We start from the raw sequence: 8,081 nt of genomic DNA on the forward strand, positions 1-8,081 counted from the left end.
TATAAGGGAACCTTTATTGGAATTTCATGGGATTCACATTTATTTTGGGTTCTTTATATGTCAGGCATTTATTGTAGTTCAAGGTTATAAGCGTGCTGTAACAGTACAGAAATAAATCATATTGGTGTCTGACACCTAAAATGTTAAGCTAAATTGAAAGTATAATTAAACTGAAAATTGAACACCTAAGAAATATTTAGTAGTTTCTGAAAGGGAATCTTTATTGTCTGTGGCTAGGACATAATATATGCTACTTAAGCTCATGCTGTCTAACATCTGTCTTACCTATTTGTTTTATATATGTGCCTCTCCAGCCTGGTAGGACTTTCAAGGTAAAACAGGGAGATTCCAGATTAGCTTTTAAGCCTTTTGCTCTCTCTCCTTGATCCTTTATTCAGTGACTTGGTTTTTATTTCAGGTGACTACAACTTGTTTAGGAAAGCTTAAGTGGGTTTCTCATACTGGGGATTCCTTTCCAGCAGAGAACTTAGGGATAAAAGATAACCTTACTTTTCAGAGTCGCTGAAGTTAATTAAGCACTAGAGACACGGATTTTCTCCAATAAGCTTGATCCTTTACTTCATCCATGGCTGGATTATGAAAACATGAGTTCTTTGGGACTGCATCCTGCAAAGCACCTCCTCTTTGGCCCTACGGCAACCCCTTGTGTCTCAGCCTGGTGGACCCCAATAGCATCAGATGCTGATGGAACATCATTCTTATGAGCAGACTGGCATAATATCTAGAATAGTAATAGATACCATTTACTGAGTGTCTCCTATGGGTCTGGAATTGGGCCAACTGCTTTATCATCACTTTTAATCTTTTTAAGGATTGAAACCACTATGGGAGTCCAGGTTGTTCTAAAGGCCAAACAATGGAATTAAAAATCAGACTTCAGGTGTTCTGATGCTGGGTCAAGCCTTCTTTCTCTTTTTACCTCAGATTCCCTTTTCACAGTAGACTGCCAAGGAATAAATCTGTCATCATTTTTTAGAATGCTACATTTACATTTCATTTTATATCTTTTCCATGAATGTTCCCTAACTTGTCTGACCCTGGCTGAGTTCCCACAGCTCTTAACAGTTTTGTGACACAAATACTCTGTATCATTTTATACCACTTTCTAGTTTGTTATGTTGTATTAGTTTTGCTCTTGAACTAACTTAAAGATTTGATACCTCTGTGTTCTCCACATGGGTCTGAACTTGGTACATACTGGATGACCAAAGGATTTGAGAGATAAGAAGACCCATTTCTAAGGGGAGCATGACTCCCTCTTAGACTGAATGCCACCTAAAGTTTTCAGAATTTACTCTAATTATTAGAGCAAAAGAAGGAGAAGTAGAATTTTGTTCCTCTTTTTCCTGTGACTTTTGAGGAGGGAGAATCATTCAGTGACATGAAGTCACTTCAACACAAAGTTTAATCAAGTTCAGATGTGGGAAAACTAGCCAGAAAATGTTAACTTTGCCTGTGTTTCTCTGCATCTTTGCTCAGCCCAGTGAATTTTATGGGACTGTTAGAAGATTCCTGTATAGCATAATTTTAGGGGACATGAGTAGAACCATAATCACTTAACAAAGTTGTTCTCATCTTTATCTAAAAGATCTTGGTCTGCCCCATGTAGGCAGTTGTATGAAAGCCAGAAGGCTAATATGGAACCTCAAACATAATGTATTTCTTTTAACAAAATGAGTGTTTAACTACCTTGATGATAAATAAATTGATATTATTGTTAAAGAATAATTAATCTCATTAGCAGCAAAGGATTACTTTTCACAAAACTCCACAGAATGATTCGCGTCCTCTGCCATTCCCAATTAAGTGACCAGTCCCTACCAAGCCTGAGGGACTTACACAGCATCTCACTGCAGGCCCTTTGTCTTCAGCAAGAAGGAACTTTCTTATGCTCTCCCCAAGTGCTTAGACCAAGCAGCTTCTTCCTTTTTCTTCAAATGTAACAGCAGTGGTCACTTAAGTCTTGTCAGCCCAAATGTGATGAATATTTTACATTCCTCTTATGATTTCTGCTCAGAGATTTGTTTTTGTTTTGATTCACTTAAAAAAGAATTTTAAAAAGAGAGAGAAAAACTTGGTTCACCTTTAAACTTTTGTTCTGAGACTGGTGGGCCATGAGATATGCTAAATCTGGAAGGTTCACTCTTGTCAGAATCGTTCATCTCGAAGGTCTGACCTCATCCTTGAGGCTGCTCTTGGTAGAATGATTTGGAGCTCTCACAGGCTCAGGGCTATAGTTCTGTGAATCTTGCTTCTGGCTTCAGATTGGACTTTTCCCCTCACATTCTTCCCATTTTCTTTAGCTGATGTGTCTCTGTAATGAACGATCAGTAGGCTGTATTTTTATAGCCTTTGGCTCTGCTTGATCAGAATTCCCTCGGGGGTGACTACACACTATTCTGTCCTTACCTAGTATTGAGAGATGCTTATAGTGGATGACATCATGTCCTTTTTTAAGTTAATGGAAGCCAAGGCTACAGGAGGCTTACACAGAGCATGGATGGCAGAGCCAAGAAGAGCAGGATTTATGAACCATCATTCCTACTCTGTAGTCTTAGTGTTGTGATAACACTGTCTATCAATCAATTTAGTGTCACTAGTAAATAAGCTTGAAGATTGACTACATTTATGTTGTATTCTTTTAAAAAATAGTCCCACATGGTTTATCTTTACTTAATTTTTATGTACAGCTGACCTACATTATCTATATTGCTTTATCAATTCATTAAAAAAGAGCCTAAACAGGACAGTGACCAATGATTGAAACCATTGTGTAAGAGCTACTGCTGATCTTAGCCCTTGTCATCAATGGTAGGTGTAGCTGTGTTAGCGACATGGTGTGGCGTGTGGAGAATTTAGTTGCTAGGCTTGTCCTGCCTTGTACTGAGCACAGTGCCTACTAGACACTCAGTAAATGTTTGGTACTGATGAGGAGTCACCAGCCCTAGGCTGGCTTCACAGGTTGACACTGGCATTACCTAACTTTGAAACTACAGAAAAATCATTCCTTTTCTGTAAAACCTGGCAGATGTACTGGATTACCCACAGAAACTTTGGAATCAAAGTATATTGAAAACGGGAATCTGCTAATTTCTAGTCACAGCAAGGACAAACTGTTTGGTCCCCATGAATGCAGTAGGGGGCAGGCATTCAGCTGAGGCACAGGGATTAGTGGGAAACAGAGGAATACCCTTTATTAGAGACAAAAGCACTACACGCTGCTCTTTCATGTTTTGCTTCCCGTCCACTCCTTGCCCAGAGGCAATTCACCTGGTACTCTTTCACCATCTTCATTCTCATTATTTTGGGGAGGATGTTAAAGTGAAGTAGGTGTAGGTGGGTCGACAGAGAAGCATCTGACTTGAAGTCTGCCTACATAACATATAATGTACGGTAAAAGCAGATTGCTTTGACTTCACTGCCTTGATTTAATCTGAGCCTAATTTGTTTTCTGGTTTTTGTGTTTTTAAGTCAGTTCTATGTGGTTTAATCAAACAGTGGCAGAGATCTGTTTAGGGTCCTGCACAAAGTCTGAGGGGGCCCTTCCTAGCCCACTGTTTCCAGAAATATTTTCCTCCCAAATAAGAAGCTTCTAGGTTGTAATTTGTTCATATGTTCATTCAATACCCTTCTTGGTCTTGTGACATACCTACTAACTTAACTAGGTCTTTCTTTTTTCCAGGTGCTAGGGATAAAGTGGTAGCAAAACTCACCCTCAAGGAGTTTATAGTCCAGGAGATAGATGATAAACAAATTAGCAGTTAATGTGCAATTTAATGTCATAAGAAATGCATGATATGAAGTAAAGTAAAAGAAGTATCACTGGAGCTTAAAGCCCACAGTGACTTCATCTGAAAGTTCTGGGAGGGTTGTTTCAAAGGCATTGAGTCACTTGGGGTTTTTAAAGGGAACCTGCTAGCTGGGGAGGTACAGGGAATGCAGACTGCTTAGTTGGAAGGTGCTGAGAAGAGGTCACTTGTCATGTTAGTGGTTCAGGCCTAAGGGACTTTAACTGTAAAGCATACACACTCTTTGCAGGGCACCTCTCAGCTTTTGGGCAGAGAGCGAGCTTTGCCACCCAAAGGACCTTTAAGTACATTTATTACTTGTTTTCTTTGTTCTCCTTTATCACCTCCCTTCCATTGTTGTAGCCTGGTTAAACTGTAATGATTTTCACCTCTTTCCTTTCTCTTTGTCTTCTTACTACTTGTACTTATTAACAAAGACTTTGAACCTTTCTACTTTTTTTTTTTTTTAATGGATTTTATATCCAAATTAACACATACCAAGGCTTCTTCTGGGGCTTCTGTTCTCATCTTTTCCTGCCATTCATTTAAGGGGAAACCAAAGGCTGCAGTCTAAAAATGCAGGCGGCCCTGGCTCTGCTTCTGAGCAGCTCTGTGTCTCTGAGGCAAGTCACACGGTGGACATGAATTTCTTCTGCAAGGTGAGGCATTTGGATCACATGGCTTCCAAGGCCTCTTCCAGCTATCAAGTTCTATGGACATTCCCTGCTAGGGTGTGTGTGGGTGTATATGTGCACATGCACACATGTGTGTGTGGGAGTATATGTGCGTGTGCGTGTGTGTGTGTGTGTGTATGCACTCTCTGGGGCCTGGGACATCCCACAGTCGATAAGAATTTATCAAGGCACTTCTCAAACTCACATCTGTGGGATTCAGTGTTTGCTATTCTGACATAATATACACTCTCTTTTACTGATAGTAACTGTCCTTTAGCCTAGAATCAGTAGTTGCCATAAACAGAAACAAGGAATTTGCACTTCTACCTGTCCCAGTGGTAGATACAGTTACCTACCTATTCCTCTGCATACCTTCTTACCCCTTCCCCCACAGAGAGACATATCATTTCCTAAGCTAGTCATTAAAAAAAAATAATAATTGTATCTTTAAGAGTTAACCTTATTTTGAAACCAGTAGGGCAGAGGAATGTGAGGATGGTTAGACTGGAGAAAGAACGCTGCTAATGTGTTATTCTCTGTTCTTGGGCTCAGAATGAAAACTGCTGTTATCCTATCTAACCTGCTAAATTAGAATCTCCTGGAGCAAGCATGAAAAGGAAGTCCTCCCATATCTGAAAAAGAACCAAGTGACTTTCCTTGGAGAGCCTTCCCACTTTTACTTGCCTTGCAGCTTTCCCAGACGGAGGTAATGTTAGTGCAGAAGAAGGCCGGGGGACAGAATCTCAACTCTGTTTTTAAAAAAAGGAAATGTAGGAGAACTTACAACAGTGTTGGTGATGATCTGCTAAGGAATTAGTGCACCTAAACCTCCAAGCAGAAGCTAACTGGCCAGAGGATTTTCTAAAAGTCTTTGCAGCACACATGACAGAAACATTAAGTGATTGAGTTGGTGGCCCGTATAGACTGTAGTGATGGCAGAGGCAGCCATAAAAATATTTCTCCGAAAGTCTTATGCTGCATATGCAGTGTCTCTTCATCTTTAAATCCTTATTTAAACATAATTTACAAAAACTAAATCAGTTTTTATTGAAGCTAAATTCACAAAGGTAAATTAAACTCTAAAAATCATTTAAAATTAATGATAAGCCCAAGAGGATAAGGTGTGTTCGATTTTTCCAAGATAATGATTGGCTTTGTGGATAACAGATTTTAATTCCTGAAGGAAGTTGAGACCAATATTGCTTTACATACCCTGATATTACTTCATAATAGCCAGTCTTTTATAAACAGTTCTCTTCCTGCTCCCCCTTCCTTCTTCCTTTTAATAGGAGGCTGTATTTTTTTTCTCCATTCACCTTGTAAAAGCATTCACTTTGCCCTGAAGCAATAGATATAGACAGAACACGACCTAAGAAGAATTAATGGAATTTTATTCTTCCTGTCTCCCATTTTCATTTTTACCTCAAAATCCATTTATTACCAAAGGCAATTTTTGGAGGGGGAGAGGTAGCAGAGAATCCTAAAGCAAAATTCAGAGCATTTTGAGAAAGCAGATTAATGGGAATTGCAAGTGGACTTGAGAAGTTCTAAGCTTGATTTGTATTTTCATATTGACTGTTACTACAGACTTCATCACAGCATTAGGAAAATATCACAAAAATACCAGGGCTTAACAGGTAAGGTTAATCACCATGGAAAGGTAAATGAGTTTATTAATTATAAAATTAATATGTTTTTTGAAGATGTAAAAATTCACATTGATTCAATCCAAAATATTTTTTCCATCATATAAATTGTCTCAAGAACTAAGAAATGCTCACTCAGAGAGCCCACTGTGAGATAATGTATCCATGAAAAATCTTTTTAACTTTCAATTTTAAAAGGGATTTTAACAGGTGATTGTTCTTTGAACTGTGCTTTAATAAATGGAAAATAGTGTGGACTACTGAAGTGTGTTATTTAAAATTTTTTTACAAACTGATGCTTGCCTGTTTTAAAAAAATAAAATGCAGACTCTGGAAACACAGCTGTTAGAACTTTGATAGAGGTTATGATTTTCAACAGTTGAGCTAATCGTTTATGATACAGATGGTACTTTGGGTAAAGCTAAAACAATAATTGATGGTTTCTGTTTCTCTCCTCCTCTATTAGATTCAAGAGTGGAATACCTTTTTTCCAAGACAGGAATCTTTTTCAGTTTCCAGTTACATATATCAAATAAACAACTTTTCTGTTGCATATTCTGTTCTTCTCCACAGTAACCTGGGTGTTGCCCCCACTCTCTTCTCATTATGGTAGGCTTCCCTAGATTTGAAATAATAGTTTTGAGGAAATCCTACTTCTCAATACTAACCTGCAGTTTGTAAAGCCTATCTTCAGGCCAAGGAACATATAATTTTTCTTTTAGAATACTAAAACCAAAGGCCTGCATTGCTCCAAACAAAATTAGCTAACAAAACAAAAATCCTCTGAAGCAAAAATGGCAGGCACCAATGTCATATACTTTTAAAAACTCAACCACAGAATTACTAGAAATACAGATATATTCCACATTTTGACCAGGTAAAACAAATCTATGTTTCAAATGATAGATAAAACATAGAAACTATTTTACAAGGAAAATAATTCTTTCACACACTTTTTGTTAAGTTTTGCTTTATAACATATGTTCAGACCAAGTAAAATTTAAGTGATAAATCATTTTTCATCTCATATTCCAGTGTTTTTGACATAGCATATTTTATTTTTAATTCCTCTGATGATTTTTATTCTGAAAAGTAAAGTAAAATAAGTCGATTTTCAGCATCTGCCACTTGTTCGGTTATGATACTGTAAGGATTCATTTATAGCAGTAGTCTATTCAAGGTTTAGAGGTAATAAATAATGGCTCAAAATGCCACTGATTAACAAAATTCTTCTATAGGCTTATTTATTATGTAATTCTACATTATGAACTACTGTCCAACATATTACTGTACAGAAACTAGCTTTATCTTTAATTGCAGTGCAGTTTGTCATTTACCCATTGACTGGAGTTGAAGTAAAAAGTTAGAACACAAAACTGTGATAGTTACTTTCTTGTACTAATTAAAACTTGTTTTATAAGACAGATTAGCATTTGTAGGATTTTTTTGAATCTTAAAAAGTGCTTTACTTTTAAAGTTAGATTCATCCTAATTACAAGATGTATTCCTAACAAGGGTTTTCTAGTCTTTCATATGAAGATTTATAAAAGAGAGAGGACACTGGGTGGGAAAGAAATCCACTACCTTGTGGTAGTTTTTCGCTTTGTGCTCTTGTAAGACTTAAAGGAGTTTGAGTCCTAGGAGAGATAAGATCAGGAGAGTTGTTGTATTACAGCATATTCCCCCCACCCTCTCTCCCAAAGATTTCTCAATAGAGGCAGGATACAATGCATAACTTATTTGGAAGGCGTCTATAATACAGTCATCCCTCACCTCCACATTTAAAAATAAATCCCAAATCTGTATTCTCCGTCAGAGAAAACTTTTTAAGTTTTGTGTGAGTTGGGAAAGGCTTTGATCCTGGAGTTCATTGGACGCGCTTTTCGAAACCTGTTTGCAGTTCGTGATGCTGATAACTTTAAAAGCCACCTACAGACTGCCTGGCTCTCCGC

The 8,081-nt window shown here is 37.7% G+C and overlaps 2 protein-coding genes across 7 annotated transcripts in view; one reads left to right on the plus strand and one right to left on the minus strand.

Annotated features, from left to right (window-relative positions):
- CMSS1 (cms1 ribosomal small subunit homolog) overlaps window positions 1-8,081 on the plus strand; it is a 388,986-nt gene that overhangs the window by 49,736 nt on the left and 331,169 nt on the right. The gene's annotated exons all lie outside the window — the stretch shown is intronic.
- The window catches only part of FILIP1L (filamin A interacting protein 1 like), a 306,702-nt gene that overhangs the window by 42,465 nt on the left and 256,156 nt on the right, over window positions 1-8,081 (minus strand). The gene's annotated exons all lie outside the window — the stretch shown is intronic.

Source organism: Bubalus kerabau, chromosome 2 (genome assembly GCF_029407905.1).
Source record: "Bubalus kerabau isolate K-KA32 ecotype Philippines breed swamp buffalo chromosome 2, PCC_UOA_SB_1v2, whole genome shotgun sequence".
NCBI classification, from domain to species: domain Eukaryota; kingdom Metazoa; phylum Chordata; class Mammalia; order Artiodactyla; family Bovidae; genus Bubalus; species Bubalus kerabau.